Source organism: Ranitomeya imitator, unplaced genomic scaffold, assembly GCF_032444005.1.
Source record: "Ranitomeya imitator isolate aRanImi1 unplaced genomic scaffold, aRanImi1.pri SCAFFOLD_1053, whole genome shotgun sequence".
Classification (NCBI taxonomy): domain Eukaryota; kingdom Metazoa; phylum Chordata; class Amphibia; order Anura; family Dendrobatidae; genus Ranitomeya; species Ranitomeya imitator.
Genome location: NW_027194016.1, coordinates 1 through 17,591, shown reverse-complemented (window position 1 = coordinate 17,591; position 17,591 = coordinate 1). Strand labels below are relative to the sequence as shown.

General features: G+C 45.8%; 11 non-coding genes and 1 pseudogene across 11 annotated transcripts; all 12 read left to right on the top strand.

Moving 5' to 3' along the window:
* The first annotated feature begins 1,841 nt into the window (after nt 1–1,841).
* On the top strand, nt 1,842–2,062 carry LOC138654550 (U2 spliceosomal RNA; annotated as a pseudogene).
* Nucleotides 2,063–3,258: 1,196 nt separating this feature from the next.
* LOC138654540 (U2 spliceosomal RNA) lies at nt 3,259–3,449 on the top strand. The gene has a single exon (XR_011316354.1). It is a non-coding gene; the product is annotated as a U2 spliceosomal RNA (small nuclear RNA).
* Nucleotides 3,450–4,645: 1,196 nt separating this feature from the next.
* Nucleotides 4,646–4,836, top strand: LOC138654539 (U2 spliceosomal RNA). Its single transcript, XR_011316353.1, has one exon. It is a non-coding gene; the product is annotated as a U2 spliceosomal RNA (small nuclear RNA).
* Nucleotides 4,837–6,032: 1,196 nt separating this feature from the next.
* LOC138654538 (U2 spliceosomal RNA) lies at nt 6,033–6,223 on the top strand. Its single transcript, XR_011316352.1, has one exon. It is a non-coding gene; the product is annotated as a U2 spliceosomal RNA (small nuclear RNA).
* A 1,196-nt stretch (nt 6,224–7,419) lies between these two features.
* Nucleotides 7,420–7,610, top strand: LOC138654537 (U2 spliceosomal RNA). The gene has a single exon (XR_011316351.1). It is a non-coding gene; the product is annotated as a U2 spliceosomal RNA (small nuclear RNA).
* A 1,196-nt stretch (nt 7,611–8,806) lies between these two features.
* On the top strand, nt 8,807–8,997 carry LOC138654536 (U2 spliceosomal RNA). The gene has a single exon (XR_011316350.1). It is a non-coding gene; the product is annotated as a U2 spliceosomal RNA (small nuclear RNA).
* Nucleotides 8,998–10,193: 1,196 nt separating this feature from the next.
* On the top strand, nt 10,194–10,384 carry LOC138654535 (U2 spliceosomal RNA). The gene has a single exon (XR_011316349.1). It is a non-coding gene; the product is annotated as a U2 spliceosomal RNA (small nuclear RNA).
* Nucleotides 10,385–11,580: 1,196 nt separating this feature from the next.
* On the top strand, nt 11,581–11,771 carry LOC138654554 (U2 spliceosomal RNA). The gene has a single exon (XR_011316363.1). It is a non-coding gene; the product is annotated as a U2 spliceosomal RNA (small nuclear RNA).
* A 1,196-nt stretch (nt 11,772–12,967) lies between these two features.
* Nucleotides 12,968–13,158, top strand: LOC138654553 (U2 spliceosomal RNA). Its single transcript, XR_011316362.1, has one exon. It is a non-coding gene; the product is annotated as a U2 spliceosomal RNA (small nuclear RNA).
* Nucleotides 13,159–14,354: 1,196 nt separating this feature from the next.
* LOC138654552 (U2 spliceosomal RNA) lies at nt 14,355–14,545 on the top strand. The gene has a single exon (XR_011316361.1). It is a non-coding gene; the product is annotated as a U2 spliceosomal RNA (small nuclear RNA).
* A 1,196-nt stretch (nt 14,546–15,741) lies between these two features.
* Nucleotides 15,742–15,932, top strand: LOC138654545 (U2 spliceosomal RNA). The gene has a single exon (XR_011316359.1). It is a non-coding gene; the product is annotated as a U2 spliceosomal RNA (small nuclear RNA).
* A 1,196-nt stretch (nt 15,933–17,128) lies between these two features.
* LOC138654534 (U2 spliceosomal RNA) lies at nt 17,129–17,319 on the top strand. Its single transcript, XR_011316348.1, has one exon. It is a non-coding gene; the product is annotated as a U2 spliceosomal RNA (small nuclear RNA).
* The last annotated feature ends 272 nt before the right edge of the window (nt 17,320–17,591 follow it).

The following is a 17,591-nucleotide window of genomic DNA, read 5'->3' as shown; positions in this document are numbered from 1 at the left end:
TATACATGATTGTGTGTGTATGCTAAGAGATTGTCTGTGGGACTGTATGGGGCGAAAGAAGAGTGCGTTTTTGTTGAGTTTAGATTTTGAGAAGGCGTATGATAGATTATCGCATGGGTTTTTGTTTAGTGTGTTGCTAAGAATGGGTTTTCCAGCTGATTTTGTTGGGAGAGTGAGGAGTTTATATAAGGATATTTACAGTTGTGTTTTGATGAATGGTTATGTGGGAAGGAGAGTGAATGTCTTTTCAGGGGTTCGTCAAGGGTGTCCTTTGTCACCTGTGGCCTTTATTTGTGCAATTGAGCCTTTGTTGTGTATGCTGAGGAAAGATAAGGTGGTTAGGGGCGTGCAAGTGCCAGGAGGAGGGGGTAGAGAGTGGAAAGTTAGTGGTTATATGGATGATGTGTGTGTATTGTGCGATTCAGAATGTTCGGTGAGGCGGGTGAAGTTATTAGTGTCCTTTTTTTGTGGTGCGTCTGCATTTAAGGTTAATTGGGAAAAGAGTGAGTGTAAGGTATTTGGAAATGGTGTTTTAAGTAGGGATGTTGGAGTGAATGTGGTTAATGGGCCTATTAAAATATTGGGTGTGAAGTTTTCAGAGAAGTTGGATGGGAAGGAAAGTTGGAATGATGCGAAAGAGAAGGTTGAGCGGAAGCTGTGTTTTTGGAGGTTGAGAAACCTTACGTTTTTTGGAAAGATCTTAGTTATAAAGAGTGTGGTGTTGCCGATTTTTTTTGTATGTAGCAGTAGTGTTTCCACCAGGGTATATGTGTGTGAGGAGTTTGAATAGGATTCTGTTTGTGTTTTTATGGAATTCAAAGATGGAGAGGGCTAGGAGAGAAATTTTGGTGAAGAGATTGGAGAAAGGTGGGTTGGGTTTTCCAAATTTGGAAGTTTTTTTTGGTGTGAATATTGTTGTGTATGTGCTGAAAGTGATAAGGGCGGATGGGAAATTTTCATCTATGTGTAGGTATTTATTTGGAGCGTATCTGTTTAAGTTAAAATGGAGAGAAAGGGATTTGAGGTGTCCGGTTGCTTTTGAGGTTCCTGTATGGTATGTGTGGGTTTATAAGTTTTTGGTGAAGTATGAGTTGTGTGATGTGGATGTAAGACTAGTGGAAAAGAAGAAGGCTGTGTATAGAATGATTGAGTGTAGGGAGATAGAGTGTGATATCAATATGGTTAGAGGAGCTGATGTACAAAAGGTGTGGAAGAAAGTACGGATGGATGGTATGACAAACAGACAGAGTGAGATTGTGTGGCAGTCATTGCATGGAGTGTTACCAGTAAGAGAGTTTCAGAGAAATAGGGGTTTAGTGAGGAGTGAGAGGTGTCCGAGAGAAGGTTGTGGTGGGTGTGAAAGTGTAATACATGTGTTCTGGAATTGTCAGTACGCTAGAGATGTGATTGGAAGAATGGGTCCTTTGTGCAAAGAACTGTGTGGTGTGAATTTTTTATCCTTTGAGTTGTTCATGTTTGGTTTAGGGTTGTGTGATGGAGTGAAGGAGAGAGTGTTGTGGTTAATGCTTGCATGTATAAAGGAAGTGTTATGGGATGTGAGAAATGTGCATGTGTTCAAGAGGAAGAATATTGAGGTTAGAAATACCGTGAAGGTGATTTTGGGGAAGATATATGTTTGTTTTTTGTGGGATAAGAAAAGGAAGGGGGAGGTGGATGCGGAAGGAATTTGGAAAGTTAAAAAGTGGAGATATTTTGTTAATACTTCTTGATTTGTTCTTTTGTTATGTAAATATGTATTTTGAAAAAAGAAAGATTTTTCCGATGATGATGGGAACGGCTTTTTGTGTTTCAATTTTGACACAGCTGTTTGGGTATGTTTCTTCGGTTTTGGATTTCTAGACCGTGAAATTCCCCATCTGAGGGAGAAAAAAAAAAAAAAAAAAAAAAATCTGTTCTTATCAGTTTAATATCTGATACGTCCCCTATTTGGGGACCATATATTAAATGGATTTTTAGAACAGGGAGCTGGAAATGGAGCTTGCTCTGTCCACTCCACGCATTGACCCGTTATTGCAGTATCTCCGGGAACAGTGCACCCCTTCTCTGATCCGGTTTCCAAAAACAGATTGAATTGAAATCAGCCCAGCAAGTTGTCATTTAACACTTTCTGAGAATTCTTTTCAGGGTCAAAGAAGCACGTTTCAGGTGGCAAATGTAGCAATTTGCTCAGTTTCACTGGACCGTTTGCAACATTTCCTGTGCCTTGCTTTCACCTGTGCATGTTCAGCATTGGATTGCATCCAATATGCAATCAATCAATCAAGCAATCAAGCAATCTTTGCTGGTTGCAACAGGTGTGTTAAGATGTAGGCCCGAATGAGGCCTTTGTAACAGTGTTGCTAATATATTGTGCCATCTACAAAATTAGGCCCCTGCCTGCCTGCCTGCCTGCCTGCCTGCCTGCTGTCTGTCAGCATGAAGTGTTTAAATTGAAGTATCCTACGAGTAGTTCGGCCATACATACTACATTTGTGACCGCATGCACAAATTCCTTTGTAAAACATTGGCTCCCTCTTGTGGACCACTGACTTTTAATTATGTGGTGTATGATATGTATTTCAATAAAGAAGGAAAAATGGTGTCTGTGATGATCTTGAATGTGCTAGTCTTGTCTATTTTGTCTTGTACTGTGTGAGTAGTATTCTAATGCTTTTGACCAACTGGGTGCGCTGCTGCTGCTGCCTGCCTGCCTGCCTGCAGTAGATAGAATCTATGCACGGAACCTTCACCTGCTGCTGCTGTCACAATGGGGCCTTCAGCCATTGACTCCGGAACTCTCACGTGTCACAATGGGCTCTGGACTTATCTAAGGCAGAGAAAAATGGCGCCGTCTTCAGTCTGCTGCTGGAACAGCAGCAGACCACATGGCAGGGGGATTGTCTTTTTTTTTTTTAAAGGGGCAATTTGCAGACTTGCACTAATAGTTGCACTCTGGAGCGCCAAAGGGATGGAGGGTGTGTTCAGATGGGCGGAGTTATGCAGATCAGGCGGAGTTATGCAGATTAGGCGGAGTTAGGCAGATTTTTTAAAAACGCGTTGGGCCCAACTTGAACACACCCCCACACACCCCCACACACCCCCCACACGCCCCCACACACACCAGAACTGCCATTTGAGAAGGCATCCAGAGTTTAGAAAAAAAATGTCTTCCCCTGGGCAATCATCTTTTGGGCTCTCTCCACAGTGAGTCCTGGTTGTGGGCCATGGGGCGTCTGGAGTGGCAAACCATTTCAGGCTATCGCTTCTCGGCCTTTTGGCTAAGATCAAGTGTAGTATCTGTTCTTATCAGTTTAATATCTGATACGTCCCCTATTTGGGGACCATATATTAAATGGATTTTTAGAACAGGGAGCTGGAAATGGAGCTTGCTCTGTCCACTCCACGCATTGACCCGTTATTGCAGTATCTCCGGGAACAGTGCACCCCTTCTCTGATCCGGTTTCCAAAAACAGATTGAATTGAAATCAGCCCAGCAAGTTGTCATTTAACACTTTCTGAGAATTCTTTTCAGGGTCAAAGAAGCACGTTTCAGGTGGCAAATGTAGCAATTTGCTCAGTTTCACTGGACCGTTTGCAACATTTCCTGTGCCTTGCTTTCACCTGTGCATGTTCAGCATTGGATTGCATCCAATATGCAATCAATCAATCAAGCAATCAAGCAATCTTTGCTGGTTGCAACAGGTGTGTTAAGATGTAGGCCCGAATGAGGCCTTTGTAACAGTGTTGCTAATATATTGTGCCATCTACAAAATTAGGCCCCTGCCTGCCTGCCTGCCTGCCTGCCTGCCTGCTGTCTGTCAGCATGAAGTGTTTAAATTGAAGTATCCTACGAGTAGTTCGGCCATACATACTACATTTGTGACCGCATGCACAAATTCCTTTGTAAAACATTGGCTCCCTCTTGTGGACCACTGACTTTTAATTATGTGGTGTATGATATGTATTTCAATAAAGAAGGAAAAATGGTGTCTGTGATGATCTTGAATGTGCTAGTCTTGTCTATTTTGTCTTGTACTGTGTGAGTAGTATTCTAATGCTTTTGACCAACTGGGTGCGCTGCTGCTGCTGCCTGCCTGCCTGCCTGCAGTAGATAGAATCTATGCACGGAACCTTCACCTGCTGCTGCTGTCACAATGGGGCCTTCAGCCATTGACTCCGGAACTCTCACGTGTCACAATGGGCTCTGGACTTATCTAAGGCAGAGAAAAATGGCGCCGTCTTCAGTCTGCTGCTGGAACAGCAGCAGACCACATGGCAGGGGGATTGTCTTTTTTTTTTTTAAAGGGGCAATTTGCAGACTTGCACTAATAGTTGCACTCTGGAGCGCCAAAGGGATGGAGGGTGTGTTCAGATGGGCGGAGTTATGCAGATCAGGCGGAGTTATGCAGATTAGGCGGAGTTAGGCAGATTTTTTAAAAACGCGTTGGGCCCAACTTGAACACACCCCCACACACCCCCACACACCCCCCACACGCCCCCACACACACCAGAACTGCCATTTGAGAAGGCATCCAGAGTTTAGAAAAAAAATGTCTTCCCCTGGGCAATCATCTTTTGGGCTCTCTCCACAGTGAGTCCTGGTTGTGGGCCATGGGGCGTCTGGAGTGGCAAACCATTTCAGGCTATCGCTTCTCGGCCTTTTGGCTAAGATCAAGTGTAGTATCTGTTCTTATCAGTTTAATATCTGATACGTCCCCTATTTGGGGACCATATATTAAATGGATTTTTAGAACAGGGAGCTGGAAATGGAGCTTGCTCTGTCCACTCCACGCATTGACCCGTTATTGCAGTATCTCCGGGAACAGTGCACCCCTTCTCTGATCCGGTTTCCAAAAACAGATTGAATTGAAATCAGCCCAGCAAGTTGTCATTTAACACTTTCTGAGAATTCTTTTCAGGGTCAAAGAAGCACGTTTCAGGTGGCAAATGTAGCAATTTGCTCAGTTTCACTGGACCGTTTGCAACATTTCCTGTGCCTTGCTTTCACCTGTGCATGTTCAGCATTGGATTGCATCCAATATGCAATCAATCAATCAAGCAATCAAGCAATCTTTGCTGGTTGCAACAGGTGTGTTAAGATGTAGGCCCGAATGAGGCCTTTGTAACAGTGTTGCTAATATATTGTGCCATCTACAAAATTAGGCCCCTGCCTGCCTGCCTGCCTGCCTGCCTGCCTGCTGTCTGTCAGCATGAAGTGTTTAAATTGAAGTATCCTACGAGTAGTTCGGCCATACATACTACATTTGTGACCGCATGCACAAATTCCTTTGTAAAACATTGGCTCCCTCTTGTGGACCACTGACTTTTAATTATGTGGTGTATGATATGTATTTCAATAAAGAAGGAAAAATGGTGTCTGTGATGATCTTGAATGTGCTAGTCTTGTCTATTTTGTCTTGTACTGTGTGAGTAGTATTCTAATGCTTTTGACCAACTGGGTGCGCTGCTGCTGCTGCCTGCCTGCCTGCCTGCAGTAGATAGAATCTATGCACGGAACCTTCACCTGCTGCTGCTGTCACAATGGGGCCTTCAGCCATTGACTCCGGAACTCTCACGTGTCACAATGGGCTCTGGACTTATCTAAGGCAGAGAAAAATGGCGCCGTCTTCAGTCTGCTGCTGGAACAGCAGCAGACCACATGGCAGGGGGATTGTCTTTTTTTTTTTTAAAGGGGCAATTTGCAGACTTGCACTAATAGTTGCACTCTGGAGCGCCAAAGGGATGGAGGGTGTGTTCAGATGGGCGGAGTTATGCAGATCAGGCGGAGTTATGCAGATTAGGCGGAGTTAGGCAGATTTTTTAAAAACGCGTTGGGCCCAACTTGAACACACCCCCACACACCCCCACACACCCCCCACACGCCCCCACACACACCAGAACTGCCATTTGAGAAGGCATCCAGAGTTTAGAAAAAAAATGTCTTCCCCTGGGCAATCATCTTTTGGGCTCTCTCCACAGTGAGTCCTGGTTGTGGGCCATGGGGCGTCTGGAGTGGCAAACCATTTCAGGCTATCGCTTCTCGGCCTTTTGGCTAAGATCAAGTGTAGTATCTGTTCTTATCAGTTTAATATCTGATACGTCCCCTATTTGGGGACCATATATTAAATGGATTTTTAGAACAGGGAGCTGGAAATGGAGCTTGCTCTGTCCACTCCACGCATTGACCCGTTATTGCAGTATCTCCGGGAACAGTGCACCCCTTCTCTGATCCGGTTTCCAAAAACAGATTGAATTGAAATCAGCCCAGCAAGTTGTCATTTAACACTTTCTGAGAATTCTTTTCAGGGTCAAAGAAGCACGTTTCAGGTGGCAAATGTAGCAATTTGCTCAGTTTCACTGGACCGTTTGCAACATTTCCTGTGCCTTGCTTTCACCTGTGCATGTTCAGCATTGGATTGCATCCAATATGCAATCAATCAATCAAGCAATCAAGCAATCTTTGCTGGTTGCAACAGGTGTGTTAAGATGTAGGCCCGAATGAGGCCTTTGTAACAGTGTTGCTAATATATTGTGCCATCTACAAAATTAGGCCCCTGCCTGCCTGCCTGCCTGCCTGCCTGCCTGCTGTCTGTCAGCATGAAGTGTTTAAATTGAAGTATCCTACGAGTAGTTCGGCCATACATACTACATTTGTGACCGCATGCACAAATTCCTTTGTAAAACATTGGCTCCCTCTTGTGGACCACTGACTTTTAATTATGTGGTGTATGATATGTATTTCAATAAAGAAGGAAAAATGGTGTCTGTGATGATCTTGAATGTGCTAGTCTTGTCTATTTTGTCTTGTACTGTGTGAGTAGTATTCTAATGCTTTTGACCAACTGGGTGCGCTGCTGCTGCTGCCTGCCTGCCTGCCTGCAGTAGATAGAATCTATGCACGGAACCTTCACCTGCTGCTGCTGTCACAATGGGGCCTTCAGCCATTGACTCCGGAACTCTCACGTGTCACAATGGGCTCTGGACTTATCTAAGGCAGAGAAAAATGGCGCCGTCTTCAGTCTGCTGCTGGAACAGCAGCAGACCACATGGCAGGGGGATTGTCTTTTTTTTTTTTAAAGGGGCAATTTGCAGACTTGCACTAATAGTTGCACTCTGGAGCGCCAAAGGGATGGAGGGTGTGTTCAGATGGGCGGAGTTATGCAGATCAGGCGGAGTTATGCAGATTAGGCGGAGTTAGGCAGATTTTTTAAAAACGCGTTGGGCCCAACTTGAACACACCCCCACACACCCCCACACACCCCCCACACGCCCCCACACACACCAGAACTGCCATTTGAGAAGGCATCCAGAGTTTAGAAAAAAAATGTCTTCCCCTGGGCAATCATCTTTTGGGCTCTCTCCACAGTGAGTCCTGGTTGTGGGCCATGGGGCGTCTGGAGTGGCAAACCATTTCAGGCTATCGCTTCTCGGCCTTTTGGCTAAGATCAAGTGTAGTATCTGTTCTTATCAGTTTAATATCTGATACGTCCCCTATTTGGGGACCATATATTAAATGGATTTTTAGAACAGGGAGCTGGAAATGGAGCTTGCTCTGTCCACTCCACGCATTGACCCGTTATTGCAGTATCTCCGGGAACAGTGCACCCCTTCTCTGATCCGGTTTCCAAAAACAGATTGAATTGAAATCAGCCCAGCAAGTTGTCATTTAACACTTTCTGAGAATTCTTTTCAGGGTCAAAGAAGCACGTTTCAGGTGGCAAATGTAGCAATTTGCTCAGTTTCACTGGACCGTTTGCAACATTTCCTGTGCCTTGCTTTCACCTGTGCATGTTCAGCATTGGATTGCATCCAATATGCAATCAATCAATCAAGCAATCAAGCAATCTTTGCTGGTTGCAACAGGTGTGTTAAGATGTAGGCCCGAATGAGGCCTTTGTAACAGTGTTGCTAATATATTGTGCCATCTACAAAATTAGGCCCCTGCCTGCCTGCCTGCCTGCCTGCCTGCCTGCTGTCTGTCAGCATGAAGTGTTTAAATTGAAGTATCCTACGAGTAGTTCGGCCATACATACTACATTTGTGACCGCATGCACAAATTCCTTTGTAAAACATTGGCTCCCTCTTGTGGACCACTGACTTTTAATTATGTGGTGTATGATATGTATTTCAATAAAGAAGGAAAAATGGTGTCTGTGATGATCTTGAATGTGCTAGTCTTGTCTATTTTGTCTTGTACTGTGTGAGTAGTATTCTAATGCTTTTGACCAACTGGGTGCGCTGCTGCTGCTGCCTGCCTGCCTGCCTGCAGTAGATAGAATCTATGCACGGAACCTTCACCTGCTGCTGCTGTCACAATGGGGCCTTCAGCCATTGACTCCGGAACTCTCACGTGTCACAATGGGCTCTGGACTTATCTAAGGCAGAGAAAAATGGCGCCGTCTTCAGTCTGCTGCTGGAACAGCAGCAGACCACATGGCAGGGGGATTGTCTTTTTTTTTTTTAAAGGGGCAATTTGCAGACTTGCACTAATAGTTGCACTCTGGAGCGCCAAAGGGATGGAGGGTGTGTTCAGATGGGCGGAGTTATGCAGATCAGGCGGAGTTATGCAGATTAGGCGGAGTTAGGCAGATTTTTTAAAAACGCGTTGGGCCCAACTTGAACACACCCCCACACACCCCCACACACCCCCCACACGCCCCCACACACACCAGAACTGCCATTTGAGAAGGCATCCAGAGTTTAGAAAAAAAATGTCTTCCCCTGGGCAATCATCTTTTGGGCTCTCTCCACAGTGAGTCCTGGTTGTGGGCCATGGGGCGTCTGGAGTGGCAAACCATTTCAGGCTATCGCTTCTCGGCCTTTTGGCTAAGATCAAGTGTAGTATCTGTTCTTATCAGTTTAATATCTGATACGTCCCCTATTTGGGGACCATATATTAAATGGATTTTTAGAACAGGGAGCTGGAAATGGAGCTTGCTCTGTCCACTCCACGCATTGACCCGTTATTGCAGTATCTCCGGGAACAGTGCACCCCTTCTCTGATCCGGTTTCCAAAAACAGATTGAATTGAAATCAGCCCAGCAAGTTGTCATTTAACACTTTCTGAGAATTCTTTTCAGGGTCAAAGAAGCACGTTTCAGGTGGCAAATGTAGCAATTTGCTCAGTTTCACTGGACCGTTTGCAACATTTCCTGTGCCTTGCTTTCACCTGTGCATGTTCAGCATTGGATTGCATCCAATATGCAATCAATCAATCAAGCAATCAAGCAATCTTTGCTGGTTGCAACAGGTGTGTTAAGATGTAGGCCCGAATGAGGCCTTTGTAACAGTGTTGCTAATATATTGTGCCATCTACAAAATTAGGCCCCTGCCTGCCTGCCTGCCTGCCTGCCTGCCTGCTGTCTGTCAGCATGAAGTGTTTAAATTGAAGTATCCTACGAGTAGTTCGGCCATACATACTACATTTGTGACCGCATGCACAAATTCCTTTGTAAAACATTGGCTCCCTCTTGTGGACCACTGACTTTTAATTATGTGGTGTATGATATGTATTTCAATAAAGAAGGAAAAATGGTGTCTGTGATGATCTTGAATGTGCTAGTCTTGTCTATTTTGTCTTGTACTGTGTGAGTAGTATTCTAATGCTTTTGACCAACTGGGTGCGCTGCTGCTGCTGCCTGCCTGCCTGCCTGCAGTAGATAGAATCTATGCACGGAACCTTCACCTGCTGCTGCTGTCACAATGGGGCCTTCAGCCATTGACTCCGGAACTCTCACGTGTCACAATGGGCTCTGGACTTATCTAAGGCAGAGAAAAATGGCGCCGTCTTCAGTCTGCTGCTGGAACAGCAGCAGACCACATGGCAGGGGGATTGTCTTTTTTTTTTTTAAAGGGGCAATTTGCAGACTTGCACTAATAGTTGCACTCTGGAGCGCCAAAGGGATGGAGGGTGTGTTCAGATGGGCGGAGTTATGCAGATCAGGCGGAGTTATGCAGATTAGGCGGAGTTAGGCAGATTTTTTAAAAACGCGTTGGGCCCAACTTGAACACACCCCCACACACCCCCACACACCCCCCACACGCCCCCACACACACCAGAACTGCCATTTGAGAAGGCATCCAGAGTTTAGAAAAAAAATGTCTTCCCCTGGGCAATCATCTTTTGGGCTCTCTCCACAGTGAGTCCTGGTTGTGGGCCATGGGGCGTCTGGAGTGGCAAACCATTTCAGGCTATCGCTTCTCGGCCTTTTGGCTAAGATCAAGTGTAGTATCTGTTCTTATCAGTTTAATATCTGATACGTCCCCTATTTGGGGACCATATATTAAATGGATTTTTAGAACAGGGAGCTGGAAATGGAGCTTGCTCTGTCCACTCCACGCATTGACCCGTTATTGCAGTATCTCCGGGAACAGTGCACCCCTTCTCTGATCCGGTTTCCAAAAACAGATTGAATTGAAATCAGCCCAGCAAGTTGTCATTTAACACTTTCTGAGAATTCTTTTCAGGGTCAAAGAAGCACGTTTCAGGTGGCAAATGTAGCAATTTGCTCAGTTTCACTGGACCGTTTGCAACATTTCCTGTGCCTTGCTTTCACCTGTGCATGTTCAGCATTGGATTGCATCCAATATGCAATCAATCAATCAAGCAATCAAGCAATCTTTGCTGGTTGCAACAGGTGTGTTAAGATGTAGGCCCGAATGAGGCCTTTGTAACAGTGTTGCTAATATATTGTGCCATCTACAAAATTAGGCCCCTGCCTGCCTGCCTGCCTGCCTGCCTGCCTGCTGTCTGTCAGCATGAAGTGTTTAAATTGAAGTATCCTACGAGTAGTTCGGCCATACATACTACATTTGTGACCGCATGCACAAATTCCTTTGTAAAACATTGGCTCCCTCTTGTGGACCACTGACTTTTAATTATGTGGTGTATGATATGTATTTCAATAAAGAAGGAAAAATGGTGTCTGTGATGATCTTGAATGTGCTAGTCTTGTCTATTTTGTCTTGTACTGTGTGAGTAGTATTCTAATGCTTTTGACCAACTGGGTGCGCTGCTGCTGCTGCCTGCCTGCCTGCCTGCAGTAGATAGAATCTATGCACGGAACCTTCACCTGCTGCTGCTGTCACAATGGGGCCTTCAGCCATTGACTCCGGAACTCTCACGTGTCACAATGGGCTCTGGACTTATCTAAGGCAGAGAAAAATGGCGCCGTCTTCAGTCTGCTGCTGGAACAGCAGCAGACCACATGGCAGGGGGATTGTCTTTTTTTTTTTTAAAGGGGCAATTTGCAGACTTGCACTAATAGTTGCACTCTGGAGCGCCAAAGGGATGGAGGGTGTGTTCAGATGGGCGGAGTTATGCAGATCAGGCGGAGTTATGCAGATTAGGCGGAGTTAGGCAGATTTTTTAAAAACGCGTTGGGCCCAACTTGAACACACCCCCACACACCCCCACACACCCCCCACACGCCCCCACACACACCAGAACTGCCATTTGAGAAGGCATCCAGAGTTTAGAAAAAAAATGTCTTCCCCTGGGCAATCATCTTTTGGGCTCTCTCCACAGTGAGTCCTGGTTGTGGGCCATGGGGCGTCTGGAGTGGCAAACCATTTCAGGCTATCGCTTCTCGGCCTTTTGGCTAAGATCAAGTGTAGTATCTGTTCTTATCAGTTTAATATCTGATACGTCCCCTATTTGGGGACCATATATTAAATGGATTTTTAGAACAGGGAGCTGGAAATGGAGCTTGCTCTGTCCACTCCACGCATTGACCCGTTATTGCAGTATCTCCGGGAACAGTGCACCCCTTCTCTGATCCGGTTTCCAAAAACAGATTGAATTGAAATCAGCCCAGCAAGTTGTCATTTAACACTTTCTGAGAATTCTTTTCAGGGTCAAAGAAGCACGTTTCAGGTGGCAAATGTAGCAATTTGCTCAGTTTCACTGGACCGTTTGCAACATTTCCTGTGCCTTGCTTTCACCTGTGCATGTTCAGCATTGGATTGCATCCAATATGCAATCAATCAATCAAGCAATCAAGCAATCTTTGCTGGTTGCAACAGGTGTGTTAAGATGTAGGCCCGAATGAGGCCTTTGTAACAGTGTTGCTAATATATTGTGCCATCTACAAAATTAGGCCCCTGCCTGCCTGCCTGCCTGCCTGCCTGCCTGCTGTCTGTCAGCATGAAGTGTTTAAATTGAAGTATCCTACGAGTAGTTCGGCCATACATACTACATTTGTGACCGCATGCACAAATTCCTTTGTAAAACATTGGCTCCCTCTTGTGGACCACTGACTTTTAATTATGTGGTGTATGATATGTATTTCAATAAAGAAGGAAAAATGGTGTCTGTGATGATCTTGAATGTGCTAGTCTTGTCTATTTTGTCTTGTACTGTGTGAGTAGTATTCTAATGCTTTTGACCAACTGGGTGCGCTGCTGCTGCTGCCTGCCTGCCTGCCTGCAGTAGATAGAATCTATGCACGGAACCTTCACCTGCTGCTGCTGTCACAATGGGGCCTTCAGCCATTGACTCCGGAACTCTCACGTGTCACAATGGGCTCTGGACTTATCTAAGGCAGAGAAAAATGGCGCCGTCTTCAGTCTGCTGCTGGAACAGCAGCAGACCACATGGCAGGGGGATTGTCTTTTTTTTTTTTAAAGGGGCAATTTGCAGACTTGCACTAATAGTTGCACTCTGGAGCGCCAAAGGGATGGAGGGTGTGTTCAGATGGGCGGAGTTATGCAGATCAGGCGGAGTTATGCAGATTAGGCGGAGTTAGGCAGATTTTTTAAAAACGCGTTGGGCCCAACTTGAACACACCCCCACACACCCCCACACACCCCCCACACGCCCCCACACACACCAGAACTGCCATTTGAGAAGGCATCCAGAGTTTAGAAAAAAAATGTCTTCCCCTGGGCAATCATCTTTTGGGCTCTCTCCACAGTGAGTCCTGGTTGTGGGCCATGGGGCGTCTGGAGTGGCAAACCATTTCAGGCTATCGCTTCTCGGCCTTTTGGCTAAGATCAAGTGTAGTATCTGTTCTTATCAGTTTAATATCTGATACGTCCCCTATTTGGGGACCATATATTAAATGGATTTTTAGAACAGGGAGCTGGAAATGGAGCTTGCTCTGTCCACTCCACGCATTGACCCGTTATTGCAGTATCTCCGGGAACAGTGCACCCCTTCTCTGATCCGGTTTCCAAAAACAGATTGAATTGAAATCAGCCCAGCAAGTTGTCATTTAACACTTTCTGAGAATTCTTTTCAGGGTCAAAGAAGCACGTTTCAGGTGGCAAATGTAGCAATTTGCTCAGTTTCACTGGACCGTTTGCAACATTTCCTGTGCCTTGCTTTCACCTGTGCATGTTCAGCATTGGATTGCATCCAATATGCAATCAATCAATCAAGCAATCAAGCAATCTTTGCTGGTTGCAACAGGTGTGTTAAGATGTAGGCCCGAATGAGGCCTTTGTAACAGTGTTGCTAATATATTGTGCCATCTACAAAATTAGGCCCCTGCCTGCCTGCCTGCCTGCCTGCCTGCCTGCTGTCTGTCAGCATGAAGTGTTTAAATTGAAGTATCCTACGAGTAGTTCGGCCATACATACTACATTTGTGACCGCATGCACAAATTCCTTTGTAAAACATTGGCTCCCTCTTGTGGACCACTGACTTTTAATTATGTGGTGTATGATATGTATTTCAATAAAGAAGGAAAAATGGTGTCTGTGATGATCTTGAATGTGCTAGTCTTGTCTATTTTGTCTTGTACTGTGTGAGTAGTATTCTAATGCTTTTGACCAACTGGGTGCGCTGCTGCTGCTGCCTGCCTGCCTGCCTGCAGTAGATAGAATCTATGCACGGAACCTTCACCTGCTGCTGCTGTCACAATGGGGCCTTCAGCCATTGACTCCGGAACTCTCACGTGTCACAATGGGCTCTGGACTTATCTAAGGCAGAGAAAAATGGCGCCGTCTTCAGTCTGCTGCTGGAACAGCAGCAGACCACATGGCAGGGGGATTGTCTTTTTTTTTTTTAAAGGGGCAATTTGCAGACTTGCACTAATAGTTGCACTCTGGAGCGCCAAAGGGATGGAGGGTGTGTTCAGATGGGCGGAGTTATGCAGATCAGGCGGAGTTATGCAGATTAGGCGGAGTTAGGCAGATTTTTTAAAAACGCGTTGGGCCCAACTTGAACACACCCCCACACACCCCCACACACCCCCCACACGCCCCCACACACACCAGAACTGCCATTTGAGAAGGCATCCAGAGTTTAGAAAAAAAATGTCTTCCCCTGGGCAATCATCTTTTGGGCTCTCTCCACAGTGAGTCCTGGTTGTGGGCCATGGGGCGTCTGGAGTGGCAAACCATTTCAGGCTATCGCTTCTCGGCCTTTTGGCTAAGATCAAGTGTAGTATCTGTTCTTATCAGTTTAATATCTGATACGTCCCCTATTTGGGGACCATATATTAAATGGATTTTTAGAACAGGGAGCTGGAAATGGAGCTTGCTCTGTCCACTCCACGCATTGACCCGTTATTGCAGTATCTCCGGGAACAGTGCACCCCTTCTCTGATCCGGTTTCCAAAAACAGATTGAATTGAAATCAGCCCAGCAAGTTGTCATTTAACACTTTCTGAGAATTCTTTTCAGGGTCAAAGAAGCACGTTTCAGGTGGCAAATGTAGCAATTTGCTCAGTTTCACTGGACCGTTTGCAACATTTCCTGTGCCTTGCTTTCACCTGTGCATGTTCAGCATTGGATTGCATCCAATATGCAATCAATCAATCAAGCAATCAAGCAATCTTTGCTGGTTGCAACAGGTGTGTTAAGATGTAGGCCCGAATGAGGCCTTTGTAACAGTGTTGCTAATATATTGTGCCATCTACAAAATTAGGCCCCTGCCTGCCTGCCTGCCTGCCTGCCTGCCTGCTGTCTGTCAGCATGAAGTGTTTAAATTGAAGTATCCTACGAGTAGTTCGGCCATACATACTACATTTGTGACCGCATGCACAAATTCCTTTGTAAAACATTGGCTCCCTCTTGTGGACCACTGACTTTTAATTATGTGGTGTATGATATGTATTTCAATAAAGAAGGAAAAATGGTGTCTGTGATGATCTTGAATGTGCTAGTCTTGTCTATTTTGTCTTGTACTGTGTGAGTAGTATTCTAATGCTTTTGACCAACTGGGTGCGCTGCTGCTGCTGCCTGCCTGCCTGCCTGCAGTAGATAGAATCTATGCACGGAACCTTCACCTGCTGCTGCTGTCACAATGGGGCCTTCAGCCATTGACTCCGGAACTCTCACGTGTCACAATGGGCTCTGGACTTATCTAAGGCAGAGAAAAATGGCGCCGTCTTCAGTCTGCTGCTGGAACAGCAGCAGACCACATGGCAGGGGGATTGTCTTTTTTTTTTTTAAAGGGGCAATTTGCAGACTTGCACTAATAGTTGCACTCTGGAGCGCCAAAGGGATGGAGGGTGTGTTCAGATGGGCGGAGTTATGCAGATCAGGCGGAGTTATGCAGATTAGGCGGAGTTAGGCAGATTTTTTAAAAACGCGTTGGGCCCAACTTGAACACACCCCCACACACCCCCACACACCCCCCACACGCCCCCACACACACCAGAACTGCCATTTGAGAAGGCATCCAGAGTTTAGAAAAAAAATGTCTTCCCCTGGGCAATCATCTTTTGGGCTCTCTCCACAGTGAGTCCTGGTTGTGGGCCATGGGGCGTCTGGAGTGGCAAACCATTTCAGGCTATCGCTTCTCGGCCTTTTGGCTAAGATCAAGTGTAGTATCTGTTCTTATCAGTTTAATATCTGATACGTCCCCTATTTGGGGACCATATATTAAATGGATTTTTAGAACAGGGAGCTGGAAATGGAGCTTGCTCTGTCCACTCCACGCATTGACCCGTTATTGCAGTATCTCCGGGAACAGTGCACCCCTTCTCTGATCCGGTTTCCAAAAACAGATTGAATTGAAATCAGCCCAGCAAGTTGTCATTTAACACTTTCTGAGAATTCTTTTCAGGGTCAAAGAAGCACGTTTCAGGTGGCAAATGTAGCAATTTGCTCAGTTTCACTGGACCGTTTGCAACATTTCCTGTGCCTTGCTTTCACCTGTGCATGTTCAGCATTGGATTGCATCCAATATGCAATCAATCAATCAAGCAATCAAGCAATCTTTGCTGGTTGCAACAGGTGTGTTAAGATGTAGGCCCGAATGAGGCCTTTGTAACAGTGTTGCTAATATATTGTGCCATCTACAAAATTAGGCCCCTGCCTGCCTGCCTGCCTGCCTGCCTGCCTGCTGTCTGTCAGCATGAAGTGTTTAAATTGAAGTATCCTACGAGTAGTTCGGCCATACATACTACATTTGTGACCGCATGCACAAATTCCTTTGTAAAACATTGGCTCCCTCTTGTGGACCACTGACTTTTAATTATGTGGTGTATGATATGTATTTCAATAAAGAAGGAAAAATGGTGTCTGTGATGATCTTGAATGTGCTAGTCTTGTCTATTTTGTCTTGTACTGTGTGAGTAGTATTCTAATGCTTTTGACCAACTGGGTGCGCTGCTGCTGCTGCCTGCCTGCCTGCCTGCAGTAGATAGAATCTATGCACGGAACCTTCACCTGCTGCTGCTGTCACAATGGGGCCTTCAGCCATTGACTCCGGAACTCTCACGTGTCACAATGGGCTCTGGACTTATCTAAGGCAGAGAAAAATGGCGCCGTCTTCAGTCTGCTGCTGGAACAGCAGCAGACCACATGGCAGGGGGATTGTCTTTTTTTTTTTTAAAGGGGCAATTTGCAGACTTGCACTAATAGTTGCACTCTGGAGCGCCAAAGGGATGGAGGGTGTGTTCAGATGGGCGGAGTTATGCAGATCAGGCGGAGTTATGCAGATTAGGCGGAGTTAGGCAGATTTTTTAAAAACGCGTTGGGCCCAACTTGAACACACCCCCACACACCCCCACACACCCCCCACACGCCCCCACACACACCAGAACTGCCATTTGAGAAGGCATCCAGAGTTTAGAAAAAAAATGTCTTCCCCTGGGCAATCATCTTTTGGGCTCTCTCCACAGTGAGTCCTGGTTGTGGGCCATGGGGCGTCTGGAGTGGCAAACCATTTCAGGCTATCGCTTCTCGGCCTTTTGGCTAAGATCAAGTGTAGTATCTGTTCTTATCAGTTTAATATCTGATACGTCCCCTATTTGGGGACCATATATTAAATGGATTTTTAGAACAGGGAGCTGGAAATGGAGCTTGCTCTGTCCACTCCACGCATTGACCCGTTATTGCAGTATCTCCGGGAACAGTGCACCCCTTCTCTGATCCGGTTTCCAAAAACAGATTGAATTGAAATCAGCCCAGCAAGTTGTCATTTAACACTTTCTGAGAATTCTTTTCAGGGTCAAAGAAGCACGTTTCAGGTGGCAAATGTAGCAATTTGCTCAGTTTCACTGGACCGTTTGCAACATTTCCTGTGCCTTGCTTTCACCTGTGCATGTTCAGCATTGGATTGCATCCAATATGCAATCAATCAATCAAGCAATCAAGCAATCTTTGCTGGTTGCAACAGGTGTGTTAAGATGTAGGCC